General features: G+C 33.8%; 1 protein-coding gene across 1 annotated transcript in view; it reads left to right on the top strand.

Annotated features, from left to right (window-relative positions):
* LOC150107117 (dopamine receptor 1-like) overlaps nucleotides 1-15,139 on the top strand; it is a 159,159-nt gene that overhangs the window by 47,928 nt on the left and 96,092 nt on the right. The window lies entirely within an intron of this gene.

Raw genomic sequence — 15,139 nt, 5'->3', positions numbered from 1 at the left:
TTAACCTAAGCGATATATTAGAAAGAAAACTGCAAACCTGCATAGAGGTTGTGTGTGTGTGTGTGTGTGTGTGTGTGTGTGTGTGTGTGTGTGTGTGTGTGTGTGTGTGTGTGTGTGTGTGTGTGTGTGTGTGTGTGTGTGTGTGTGTGTGTTAAACCACGAAATATGGTCTAATATATAAAGTAGTTCATTATGTAAATATTTTACGGCACGGAACCTTCTCGTGATTATTAACACTGGCACATCATCGACGTCTGAAAGATAATTTAAGTACACACAAACAAACAAACGTCTTGTCAATTTTTCAAATATTTTTGAAACGTTTCTGCAATAGATTTGTCTTCAAAATTTATTTCAAGCCTGATAGATGAGGGACTTATTACTAAACCCTACGGGAATTCCATCCGATATTAAGGAACATTTCATGTTTACAGATTCGATGTTTACAGGAAGAGAATTCATCAAAGCATCCGAGGATTCGCAGATTATTTACCTGATAAGAAAAAAAAAGTCCTTCCAGAGTGTTAAAAAAAGAAAACATTTTCAGATTGAGGAAAATATGAAGTTGATTTCTCGGATTTCGTTTGATTTATTCTCGCTCCAAAATTAGAAGAGAATTTTTTTTTTTCAGAACTAGCCATATTTAATGGATGTAAAAAATGGTAAAAATACGCGTTTTCGCGGTAAGCATTCCGCAATAATTCTGTTTGGAAATCGGACACAGTTTGTGTGTTGATCTGTACGATCAAATATGCTGATAAAACATAATAAATTTTACATATGGAGTGAGGGTAGGATGTTCGGTGGAACAGTATTCAATGGTCAGATAGATTTCTGATTTCTCGAGGAGTCCAAAAACGTTTCTAATTGCATGGAGGAAAAATAACACCTGAAACGTAACAGAAAGGCTCAGGAGGGGAAGGGAGACTTTTGATATGTTTATGCTAAGAAAGAATGGAAGTTAAAAGTTATTCCAAGGAAAGAAATCTCATCTTGCATGGATATTGTATATTGTCAGAAGCAAGAATGGAAAAGAAGGGTTTTCTTTCGAGAGAACTAAAGCATGACTGAGAGTCTTTCAGAGTTGAGCTAACTAGCTGATCAAAAAAATAAAATAAAATAAAATAAAAAATAAAAATATAAATAAAACTTACGATAAGTTTGTATATAAAACTGAGAACTTTATATTCTTAACGTTTTGTTTATCTCTGTAGTAGTGCAATTTATGCAGTGAGAAAGAGGAATAGAGTGGGCAAAACAAAATAAACTAAATTGCGGAAGGAATCTTCAATCGCGATAGTTGATTTATAGAAAAAAGGGAGTAAGCTAAAGAAAGAATCCCTCTAGAATCCAAGCATGACTTGTAAGCGATGTTTAAAAATAAAGATCCATTCCCTATAGGGAATTACATATGTACGACCGGAATTGGGTTGCCAGCTAGAATGCTGACAACCCAACAGCAAAATTCGGAAGGCAAATCATAAGGCGACATAAGGTGGTAAGTATTTAATTAGCCTTTTTTCTAGCCGATATGTAAATAGAATTATAAATAGAGCCTCGGTATCTGAGTAGATTCCGACGATGCTATTAGGTTGGAACCAGCTACATTCGAATCCCTTCCAAGACGCAAAGAACGTTTTTAGCAGACTGTTTCTCTGAAGAGGAGATAGCGTACGAAAGTGAAGGGTTTTTTTTGAAGATAAATTATGTAAAGATCTTGGCTATAATATTTTGGAAACTTGGTTTTTGTTACATTAGTGGTAACAATAGATGCGCTTCTTAATCCTTCTGCTTATTTATTACGCAGTATGATCGTGATGGTAAAAATGTCTGCCTGTTCTGACTATGCTTCTTTACGGCATTCAATTAAATGAATTTTCATCGCCTGGTGACGTTGCCTTGTTTACCGCATAGAACTGGTTTCGCATTCCATCCAGGACGCGAACAACTTTTATAAGGTCTTTTCAACTGAAGGTGAGTAAGCTGGTCTCATATGGAGATGCAGTTTTTTTCTCCTGAAAATTCCGGTTCTTGATCTGCAAAAGAATCAAATCAGCAAGAATGGTTCTTCTTGAATCATCAGACATAATATGGTGGCCTACCTCTTAGCCTTTTTGTCTTTATTGTAATTTGAACTAACTCATATTTTATAATGACATCTTTCTAGCACTCAATTTGTATTAAATCAGTAAATAATCTTGTGTTGCCGGAACTGCCATAAAAATCACAATTTGAACTGCATAAATACGAAAGCTTATTATACTGTATACTTTAATAGATGATCTTTCTGTTGTAATTGTAATCTCGTGTGTGTGTGTGTGTGTGTGTGTGTGTGTGTGTGTGTGTGTGTGTGTGTGTGTGTGTGTGTGTGTGTGTGTGTGTGTGTGTGTGTGTGTGTGTGTGTGTGTGTGTGATGCACTAATTATTTATTCGTGTTTCTGATATCGGATTGCAGCTCACAACATATCACAACGGGCTTGATAAAAGGGGTCTTGTTTGCTACAAAAAATATATATTCTGCTTATGTGTTTCTCCCGTAATGTGATAAAAACGTATAAATAAAAAGCTAACTGGGATAAGAAAGAAAGCTGGTATTAGGATTGAAAGTAATAAAGTGGATATTTTTGAGAATAAGATTTTTTTTCCCTATCCGTTTCCCTTAAGGGATTTTCCGGTGACGCGAACTGAGTTTCATGCTCCGATGATCCTCCATAAGTTGGTGAAATAATCCGCTGATACAATTAAGTCTAAGTGAAAAACTACGTGAACGAGTTCGTTACATGGAAGAAAGAAGTTCTGAAAACTTCTTGAAACACAGTGGTAGTGTCGTTGTACTGAAGGCAAGTCATCGAAAACATTCTGAAAAGATACTTGGGAACGAGAGTTCTGCGCTATGTCAATGCAAAAACTGTAACCAATAATCTGATGGTAGTAAATTGGATGCAACCTTAACAAGAGGTGTCCATATCGAGATGATATGAACTGCTGAATATAATTACTATAGGAAATATACTCGGGAAAAAGATGTAGAATGATCAACCTATAGAATTATAAAGTATATATATATAAATATTTTTAATTTTCTTTCATCTTTCATTTCATTTTCGTATTTGAGCACTATCGAGAATATTTTGATCGAAATAATATGTTCAAAACATCCATGGCGTCTAACTTTAATATGCTGTATACACCGTGATTCTCAGAATTTTTTCCCTCACTGCACTCCACTCTGTTTCTTTGTCGCCAGGAATCGTAACACGTTAAGCTTGTAATTTGGCAACACAATGTGGGGATTCGAGCATGCACAATTTCCCTGCAGTTAAACGCAGTTATTTATATTATTTTTTATTTGTAACGTCCGAAAATTTATTGCGTACTTTGTCAGAATCACTAGTACACATAAGCCAGAAAAGAAAAAAAAAAAAAAAAAGAAATACTCATCGAATGGATCCACTCGAATAAAGGTAACTGTTGCAATGCTTCTTTATTATGTAATACTTAGAGGTCATTAACTTATCGCAGTCATAAAAAAATTATATTTGATAAATATTTGCGCTGAGCATTATTCTAGGACTTTTTATCACTTTCTACAAATTTATGCTACTTCAGCTTCAGTTGAATGAATAGTTTTTCAAAACTATTCATTCAACTTTCATACTTTTTCAAAAATACGCATTAAGTATATAGATTTTAAGTATTAATTAAGCTATCAATATTGCCGGATTTAAAAATGAGAAATTTGTGGGAGGTTTTAACGATTACGGGAAGAAACTAACTAAAATTAGTCACAAATTAAAATATCAAAGTGCTTCACCTTCGTTTTTAGAGCGCTTTTTTTTTTACCTTGCGGTATCTTTGCGTTTAAGTCGTTCAAAAATAAGTACACGAAGATTTCCTTTTGTAATTTTGTTAGGCTATAACCACTATTTCTTTTCGCAACAGCAACTCTGAAGAGTCCACGGTAAATTCTTTCATCATGCTTTCTGGAAAGGCGGACTGACTTCTAGTTCCGGCGGAAATTTTTCTAACCGCAATGTTATCACACCTAGGATTCCGTTTATTGTCTTTATCAGCACTTTTAAGCTGTAAGAGAGAACGGAATTATATAAATCGATGCTTATTTTTATGAGAGTTGTTTTGTCCTGAATGGTTGAAAGTTTAAATATGCATAAATGCTCGCGCTACTGAACCTCTTTTAATCATTTTATGTCATATTTCTTATTAAGATACATAGTTTTGGTATTTCTGAAGGAATGTGTACATAAATAAATCCAGTAGTTTCCTGACACGCATAGCTGGTAGCACGAATCTATCCAACTGGTCTACTGACGGTCTCATCCAATTCCAAGAAAATTAACTATGAGAAGGATTCGGGTTAATTTGTAGAAAGCGATATGACAGGACGCCACGTTTCGAATTGTTTGTTCAAAATATCAATCACCGAAGTGACCAAGGCTGCCAGATGAGAATACGTGTTTCATACAATCCCATAGCAAGCTTAAGATTGAGTGAAATCCGCTGTTAGAATTTCCCTTAAGCGATGCCCGAATATGTATTTATTACATGTGCATTACGCCAATGAATATGTACGTTTTGAATTTCATAACTGATCCATTAACTTGACAAGACAAGAAAAAATATGAGAAAATAACTGTTCAAAAAATTAGATCTACTTGAAAGTGGAAATGATGATCTTTGTCTCATCATCAACTACATGAAGCGAAGACCTGCAGCATCCTTCAAAGAGTGAGGCTACTTTGTGATTGAATTTTGTATTTATACTTTACTTCAGTGAGCCAAATTATCAAGAACTTCTTTTGGTGATATTAATTCAAAGTAGGACAGTTAGGAACACATGAACGCAAATAAGTTAAAAAAAATTAGAAAACTTAACAATACTCTTCATCATATGCCATTACAAGATGAACTATATAAATGCGGCTCACGATTTCCCTATTTCTATTTGTCGTCATTTTAGTGCGGTGTAAAATCCTTTTCATACCCAAACAAATTGAGCTACTGATCGTGTCGGCTTTCTCATTTCGGGAAAGGTTAGGAACTGTCAGTCAACTACTACTTGATAGTTGGTTGTTTAGCAGTAAGTACGCTTCCATCGAAGCCTTCACTCATCACTCCCCCCTCCCCCTCTCTCTCTCTCTCTTCTGTGGGCTTCCAACAGTTTAAGAAGGTGTTTAAATATACGTCAGATGACTCAAGACAAAGGAAATGGGTTTTGCGTATATGGCAACTATACAGCAGTGTTCAGTAGTTGGCATGTGACTGTTGCTTGGCTACGGCACATGCCAAGAATAACGAGGTTTTAAGTATAATTTCTTTCCAGAGTTCGCATTTACGATCTCTACTAATTTCTTCAAGTAAAATTTCTCAGAATTCATGATTGCATTAACTCTGACACGCTCACTATGTAATCTCTGTGTTAACGGGGATGGTTTTACTGTTGGTAAATGAATTCCACGCGGTCATGCGAAAGATAAAGATAGGATACCGACTTTTTTGTGTATCCTTTTAAAACATCGATTGTTGAGATGAAAGCACCTTTCTGGGAACAATGTAATGCATTTAAAATACTGTCCGATATCTTGTTCTTATTACCTGCTAAAATGAGAGGGAGCACAGTATTATGCAAATAATTACTCAATCACATTAAATAAATTTTACTATAAAATAATTATTCAAATTTCTTTAGTCAAATAATTTATTCTAAAATGTTTGCTGTTAATAGCATTTAAAGCATGTTAAGATACGATACATTTATAAGGAAATATAGCTTTCGTTGCATCAGATACGAATGCGTGCCCAATTGTAATATTTAAAATAATTTCCTGAAGATTTTGCAGTGATAATTAAGAATCTGATTAATGTTTAACATAAATGTTTTTTTTATTTTTAACATTTCTGCTACCTACATGATTATATTCAAATCAGTGAAGTATGTTTTATTCCTATATGCACATTCATTACTACTTCAAGTACAACAAGTTAAAACTTGCCTGAAATGATATCAATAATTAGTACGATTATTTCGGTATAAGCAACAGTCAGTAACGAGAACTATTAAGAAACAAGACTTCTCAGTTTTAAAGAAACTGCTCTATTTTTTTTTTTCATTTATAATATGCACAGCTTTCTCTTAAAATGTGTTTGCAATCGAGTTTTTATTAAATAACAGTAACTATTTAGTATAAATCTTTCACGTAACTAAAAAATTGTCGAAATATTTCAATAAAAAATATCCGATGAGCAATTGATGCAGCAGCGTATTTCTTGTTAACTCTTTTGAAGTTTCTTCTTTTCAATAAATCGAAATATTCGATATTCCAATTTATTTCCCATTCTAGTGAGAGTATAATTTTACTCCTAATAAATGAATCCTGTTGTATATATTAACAGGTGTATTTAGTAAACAAATTTCTCTATCCAACTTATTTTATACTATTTAAAATTGTTCAAACAATACTCAAAGTGAAATATTTCAATCGGAAGAATGAAATAATTCGATTTATGTTTCCATTAATAATTTTTGAAGGGAATGAAATTTCTGTGAAAGAACTACGGATATGTAATGCATTTCCTCAATGTTACTACCAAATTTCCATTTGGTAGTAACATTGAGGAAAACATATTGATAACAATTAACTGCTGAAGAGTTAAAAGTGCCTAATAATTAGCATAGTTTCCATTTATTTGTTTGCATTTTATAGGATTTATTTGCTGGTTGATTAGCAGAAGCTATAAAATATTTATCCCTAATGTCTAATCTAAAAAATAGTGCTAATTTCAATAGTTACATGATGAATAATAAACTAAATATCTACATGTCTATCTATTTTTAAAAACATCCTGATAATAGGGTTTTTGAAACCATTATAGTTCAATAAACTTCAAACATTTTATCTGACATTTCTACTCTTTTTCAAACTATCAAAACCACAATTCGGATGTTCAATTATAAGCAAATTAGTGTAGTGATATACTGAGCACTGAATCCGTAAAAGTGAAGACCTCGCATCGTTCTGTTGCTTGTAATGCATGATAAATGCAGAGTGAATCTATGGGTTGATAAAGTGGCAACTTATCCTAACTTCCCGCTAATAAAAAATGATATATCACTTATACCAGATTACTACTCAGAGCATCGCTTGACTTACGTTTCTGTAAGCAAGACTCATTATAGACGATACACGTATAGGTTTCGCCTTACAGCGATACTTTAGGGCCACCGATGATCCTGAGGAAGCTGCTAATCTATTTCAGTGATGACATTAACAGGTTTTGAAGCTCAATTTCAGTTGCCTGAAAACATTTTGAAGATTAATTTTCAAAAGGATATCGTAGCGGGGATGTATATCGTCCATTTCATATTTCATCTCTTGAATGCATTTGCAGTAAATTTCATTATGACAGACTCTTCTTAAAAATGTCGTCCACATATGATTTTGTGGAAGGTATCAGTCAAATAGAGTTTTGTCTTTCCACAAAAACAAAATTCTTAAATAACATCGCAAAAAGGACCTACATTTCTGTTATATCCTTTGTACTTTCTTTCTTCCACCTGGGATTAAAAAACGCTGAGCAAAGTAAGTATTCCTTGTTAATGTAGTCGCTCTTAGATTAGCACGATTAGCAAACAATTTCTCAGAATTAATGAACTCTAATAAAACCCCTGAGAAAAGAGCAGTAGCTCTGCATGCATGTGTGTGTATATGTGTGTGTGTGTGTTTACGGGAGGAAACGGTCGAATTTCTAGGAAGAAAAATATTCCTACCACTTCCATGTGAAACTAGTTAATTCAGCTTTTGTTGAAAACTCACTGATAAAACAGCGATAACCGGACGTTTTTTCTTTTTTGAATAATAGCTGGGGGGAGCAATCTGGATATTCTTTTTTTTAAAAAAAAAACAAAAAGGTCACAGAATACAAATAGTAATTCATGATCTTATGGTCTGTGTTATGTTTTTTATAATCACTGGTATTCATTTTTCTATGCAGTCGAATAAACTTTTGAAATGTTATGTTTCTGATCTCCTCGTTAAAAGCAAGTCATTTTTCAGGACCTGTTTTTTTTTTTCAGATAGATTGAACAGATTTTATTAGAAGCGATCTCACATGAAACCAGTAGTTCTCCCAAGTATTGTCAACGGTCCTTTGCAGCGACTTTATAATCAGATGCATTTAGAAAGTATAATAATAATAATCTTGCCTATGCATAGCGTTCTCAAACAGTGCCTGGGAAAGTAGTTAAGTGATCAGTGTCTGGCTTATAGGCAATGATGACACTGGCAATATCAGGAACCCCTTATATGCGAGATATACCAAGGCGATAATGAAAACCTAGTGATTGGAATAAACAAGGTTGATGATAGGCATATCAATATGAAAGCATCAGCAAGAAAGAATGGAACTATCAGAAGAATTAGAAGTACATCCTGTAGGAGTAATCATGATTGTTGATAGAAAAATATTAAACAAGTGAAATTCTGCTAAATAGTAGCTATAAGATGTTGTCTGTAGACAATGTTGATTAGACAAAAGGGAGTAATAGCGATGCATTCCATAGACGTACGTTTTCGGAGAAAAGAAGCAAAATGCCATCAATAATAACAATTGATTTCTGTTCGCGATAGCGAATAGCCATTACCATTGTATTTTCGCTTTTAAAGATAATAATTAAGTCACATAGAGAACGTATACAAGAAATAAGAAAAAGTAATTGACTGTGTTATCGGTGATAACGATATAGTCATGTTCATCATACAAAAGTTTGCAGAGAATTTAAAGTAGGAAATGATCGCCATTTAGTTTTGAGAAGTAGTACTGACTATCTAAATGATATTCATTTATATTTATCAAAGATCAACTGTAGACAAAAATATACAAAAATAGTTGGATTAAAATGGAGTTAAAAGTAAACTTAAAAAGGAAATAAAAAATTAAAAATGGACTATGTATAAGGACATAAATATCAGAGCCACTTCATGATGAATCAAAAAAAAAAAAGTTAAAATGCCATCGGAAAAAAAAAAAAAAAAAAAACATATCGAAAGTTTCAGGCAAGTGAAGTCAGCACGTGCTCTCGAGGAATTCAGAAAAAAAATGTAAGAAAGCTAAGCTGTGTGTAAAAGTAGCCAAATAGAAGTCATTAGAAGACTTCGATAGAAAATATCATGGTGGAAAAATGGTGAGAAAAAAGTAAGGAATGGAAGGAGTATCATAAAAGCCATCAGAGATAGTGAGGGTGATATAAGACTGAATATAAACATATTTCAGAAGTATACAGTAAATAATTTGAAAGATTGATAAATGAAACAAGCAATAACAGAACAGTGTAGGATATATTCAAGAAGAATGCAATCAGGAGTACAAAATAATAATACTTTGTACTCCTGATTATATTTAATAATACTTTGTAAAAACAAAAATGAGTAGCATTCTCAATGTAGAACAAGTAAATCATTTCAGCTCTTTAGGCAGAATTTTTAGTGAAGACAACAAATTAAAGGAAGAACACAACAGAGTTAGTATCAATGGAGAACCTATAAATTTATATTAATCTACTCTATAATATAAAATGATAAGCCTTTTTTGAAACGTTTTTGTGTCACGTTTTTTGTCAAGTTATTTGAAACGTTTTGAAACTTAGCGGCTACCCTGAGTGTCGAGTCTTCAAAATTCGAGTCATCAGAATTCAAAGAAAACTGGCCTACAAGTCCGCAACTCGGTATGGACGCCGCAGGGGGGGCGTAACTCCCCTTTCGAGTCTTCAAAATTCGAGTCATCAGAATTCAAGGAGAACCTGCCTGTCAGTCCGAAACTCGGGGGGTTGGGCGCCATAGGCGCCAGGCGGGGGACCCCCCCCTGGTAAATATATAAAGGAATAAATTTATATGGTTATGAGTAGAAATTAGTCAAAACACAAAAGCAGCAGAAAAAAGACGGTTTTCTGAGGTTTCGATTTTAAAAATAAAGCAGTTAATCAGATGGTAGAGACTATGAATATGAGAAAAATTATCGTAAGGAATACATGTCATCAATGACAAAATCACAATAAAAATGAAGCTGCTAGAAAGGAATTTGATGCTGTCATTTAAGAATGTGCGAGCAGAGATAATCTAAGTGGTAGGGTCACTTAAACAGAACGCCATAGGATAGGATAGGAAAGATGCTTGCTGGCAGAAAAAAGGTCCAGAAGAGGACGAAATTTAGGTGGATATCAATTTGGACAAAAACTGTTGATATATATTGGAATCTAGTAATAATATAAACTTTATCATAGAATTCTGCCATCATAGTGCAGTACCGTGTATATCCCCCCCCCCCCAAGAGAGAAGGAGAGAGAGTATGACACTGTAGCACTTCACGTTTCTGCAGTTCACCCATCTGAAATTGTAAAACTTAGTCTTGATCTTTTGGCCGTGATTTTATGTTCGGAAACTAAAAACGTGACATGAGTGTTGATAAAATATTGTTCAAGAATTTTCGGAATTCATTACTTTTATGGAAAGTGGGAAATATCCAATAGTCGATGACGTATATGTTATATGGCTTAGGCTTTTAGATACAGAAACCTACGATCTCAGAAAAGCTGTTTTCAACAATATTGCATCTTTGAGTTTTTTTTAAACGATGCCAGTAGCATTATCTTGAAAATGAACACTGCGATGGCAAAGTTAATAATAAAGTTATTGGTGTTTTTTGCTTGAAGTAGCTATCCTTTAAGCGTGTTCTAAAAGTAGATGCCGGTGTTATATTTCTTCACAACTTGAGTATTGCATTTGAAGGAGCGCCACCAAATATTGCAGATAATTCAAATTTACAACTGTTTGGATTTATAGGAGCGATAGTTATATGCGCAATGGCAACTTTTTGTTTAGCGAAATGGTCTGAAACACACAAAATTATACGAATTGAAAACATAAAAGCAAAGTATTATTACTAAAATACAGAGCCAAAAAGCTTGATTTTTTTAAAAGTGCGATATTACAATGGATGATATTATAGCTCCAACAATATAAAAAGAGACTTTAAAATGTTCAAACATTTATTAGAGAGGTTATGAGAATATAATGATTGGAATGCTGTTCTAAAATGATGTAATGCATTTTGTTACGAATCACAAAATAATGTTGTATATGTCATATAAAAATCAACATGACGACAACCACAATACTGATTTTTGAATAATAAGCATACATTAACGAAATCAAACTGCGGTCGAAATTTCTCAAAAACTTCGAAGTTGAAATTCCGAATAAATCTTTCGACGTGATCCGCATGTGTAAGATCATGACAGCGACCACATTCGTTGCGAGTTTAGTGTATTAATTACTGTCGGCCTTAATGCTGAAAGCGGATCGAATCCAGTAAATGCATTTCAATGAAATATTTCATAAGATCGTACAGGCCCTCGGTCTGCTACATAGATTTATTATCAGAGATACCCAGAAGAAGGGTTATTACCACTATTGAAACTGACAACTGACATAACGTCCTCCCCGCCATTTCTCTCCACCTCTTTGAGCATCGCGCAAAGCAAATTAACCTGAAAGTTTCCAGTTTTTTTTTACCATTAAGGAATCGCAGGGACAACAGTTGCAATCCGTAGTCTTATTTCCCGATTCTGCTTTCACTCATAGAGCAAATTCTGTCAGGAATTCGTTTTGAAACTGAACTTAAAAAAAAAAAAAGCGAAGTTCTACTTTAAAATGCGCCTTTTTTATTACTTACTCAAGCTAACTTCAAGCAAAAGATCAAAGCTGAAGACAATATTTTTTTAAGAAATAACAAACGTACCTCGTATCGTCTACCCACGCCACCTGACGTTCATTATGAATTGGATGGATCATGTTTCTTTTATATAGTAGGTTAATGATGCGCCTGTTAGTACTGCGTGCGTTGTCCACTTGCAAACTTTTTCAACACTTGTCTAATAAGTTAGTAAGGATATCTTCTGTATGATGAGTCAAGTTTTAGCCTATAGCAAACCTACTGTTATATTCCTTTCATTACAAACATAGTATACGCTTTAATTGGAACATATCAGGTAACAGAATGCTAATTAATAAAACAACGGGCAATGTTCCACTTTCGTCAAACCAGAGGCTGAGCAAATACAACAGACAACTAAAATGTAAGAGTTTCATTGAATTCTGCATTATGAAATATGAAAAAATTAGTAACCTGTTGTGAATTTTATGGTTCCCTCTAAAATTTAAATTCAAACAATATTGTGCTTTCATTATCCGGTCAAATGTTTTTTCCAGAAGATATTAGTTGCAAAAGGAGGTACGATCACCGCAAAAAGTCGGTTACAATTCACATATTAATTTTTGTACTTATTTTTTAATCCATAGAGGAGTAAAAAATCCTTTTATCCTAAAGAGAAAAAAAAACTCCATATTTATCGTACGATATTTATTCTGTGTTACAGCGATTAGAATGCTATCTACCCGTGTATTTACAACTAAAACATGAGATCAGTCGAATAACTTGAAATGGATCGTTTATGTGTGTGTGTGCACGCGCTTAGATTTAGAATATTTACACACACACACACACACACACACACACGCAGTAGCTTCCCCTTATTTGTTTTTTCTTTTGAATTTTAAATAACAATCTGGAAGAATTTTTCTCTTTCTGTACGACTACATTTAGAATTTCGTTCTCAAATTTAAGATTTAAATTTATTTTTGAACCTATCTATATTAAAAACATATCTGGTTTCTTTTCAGATTTGATTTACTGCAATGAATTCATCTCAGGACATATTCCAATACCTTAAAATTTTCTCTGAGCTTTCAATAACATTCTATCGACCGTTTATTAATCTTCAAGAAAGGTCAGATATAGTTTCACTCCGCAATGTCAGTCGACGTTGCATTCATTTTCAACAAGAAACCTTCTTACTCCCCCCCCCCTTTCTTTTTTGATATCGAAATAACAACGAGGGCCATTTCTATTTACTCGCAAATGCCATAATTTATACAAAAAGTTGTAATTTGCTTTTCAATCAACTCTTTTCCGGCAGTAAGAAAGAAAGCCTTCAATTATGATTATTCTTATGGAAGGATAAAAAGAAGAATCCTTCATCATGTTTTTGTTCCGCTTTCGTTTTAAGTAAATAAAACTTTCCCTTCTATTTTTTTTTTAATTTTTTATTTCTTGATCCTCAGATTGCTCAGGAACAGTGCATTAATATTTTTATTTAAAAGCAGCTCTTCCAAAAAGCGGCAAAAATAGAACAGTCTGACAGATTTGTCTCAAAGTTGTATATTTAAATAGAACTAACTTGTTTATTTATCTGCGATATTTTTTTCAGCGAACATAATTCGCTGAAAATTCTTTGCAGCATGGGTTGGAAGCAATTATTTATTTATCTTTTTTTTTTTATAATGGCCTGCAGAACAAAATGAAAGAAAGATGAATTATCGTATCATATTAGCCAATAGAATCATTGAACAATAAACTACTATGGAATCGGACAGTATGAAGGACCATAGACCATGAAAAATTTGGAGTGCGACAAATGCTACCGTAAAACGTTTGTTTCCGTTATTATATTTGTATGTCTCATCTCTTCGCATTCTTCGAAAGAAATCACATCCAAGAAAACAAATCCTACAAATTACTCTAAGCACTGCGCCTTATGAGGTTGAAGTTAAGCATATTAGTAAATAAAGGTATTTTGAAATAAATCAAATAGCATTATTTATATTATTTCTTAATTTTTATACAGAATTCAAGGAGGATCATTAATTGGTACACTTAATGGGATTAGTATTAAATGTATTTAAAAGTAATGAAGAGTTCTCTTTTGAATGAATTAATTTTATATGAAAAATAGACAGGATGGTCATAAATTAACTTTCCCTCTTTGGAGGTATCTGTAGCTAAAACTAATACAGAATGAGACCACATATTATATTCAGACTTTCGAAGGCATGGGGAGATAAATTCCGCGAAAAAAAAATTAGTATCAAAAGTCACCGATAGGGGAACTTTTGGCGTTGGCGGAGCGAAAATATTTAAATATTTGCAATAAACACAGGTAAAATGTATTATGCAAATTTTACTGTGCGTACGTGACAGCAGCGCCACCAATTCCACATAAAAAGGGATTGGGAACGTTCAGGCAGTTATTCGAATGACTGACGAATTGTGCTCAATATGCGTCCTACCTTACCTCGATCCCCGGACATCACTCCGTGTTAATTTTGTTTTGGCTGTGGAGGTATTTGAAATCGGTTGTGTATGTTGGTGGCGTTCACAACTTGCATGTCTGGAAAGAGAACATAAAACGGGCTGTTATGAACATCCAATCCGACTCCTTACGCTCAGCTGTCGCACGCCAGATGCAATTTGTAGTACACAAGAAAGGACAGCACATTGAAATTCGTGTATGTGGTACAGAGGACCCTGTAATAAATTGTCAATCACTACATTAATTTCTGTGTCTCTCACAAGTTGTTGTTTTAGTTTAAATATTATTATTATTATTATCATTGTAACGCGCCAGATATCCAGCTGGAATGAGTGACGCGGCTGTCGCTTGCACTGTCGAAATGTTATTATTCCATTTTTTCTGCCTTTAATGTAATTATCCGCTTGTTTTCGGCTCTGCCAGCGCCAAAATTCCCCGTATCGGCGACTTTTGGTACTAAATCTTTTTTCGCTGAAATCATCTTCCCATGCCTTCAAAAGTCTCAATCTAATATTTGGTCTCATGCAGTTTATTGGTTTTAGCTACAGATCCTCCAAAGAGGGAAAGTTATTTTATGGCCACCCTATATCTTCATTAATCATATGCTTCTAAATGGAGACTGTAGGCCTAGAGGTATTGCTTATAGGAGATACGGTTTTTCTAATATGCCATTGAAGAAAAGTTGCTTATTATATATTTCAAAGTACGTGCGCTTAAACTTATTACAGCTGGGTGCATAATTTTATAAGTGATGTCTCCGCACCTCTAAAATCGTATCTATAACTCTTTCTTTAACGGATCTAACACCAGGAAAGTTACAGTGAAAGATTTATAGAGACGATTCTATTCACCAACTGGAGGAGTTTCATATCTTTTTAAAATACACGAGTGCATACTAAATAGCATCGATTTTCATGC

This window comes from Typopeltis vanoorti, chromosome 4 (genome assembly GCF_054136105.1).
Source record: "Typopeltis vanoorti isolate ZY-2024b chromosome 4, IOZ_Tvanoo_1.0, whole genome shotgun sequence".
Lineage (NCBI taxonomy): Eukaryota > Metazoa > Arthropoda > Arachnida > Uropygi > Thelyphonidae > Typopeltis > Typopeltis vanoorti.
Note: the sequence above shows the minus strand (reverse complement) of the source record. Positions and strands in the feature narration are given on the sequence as shown.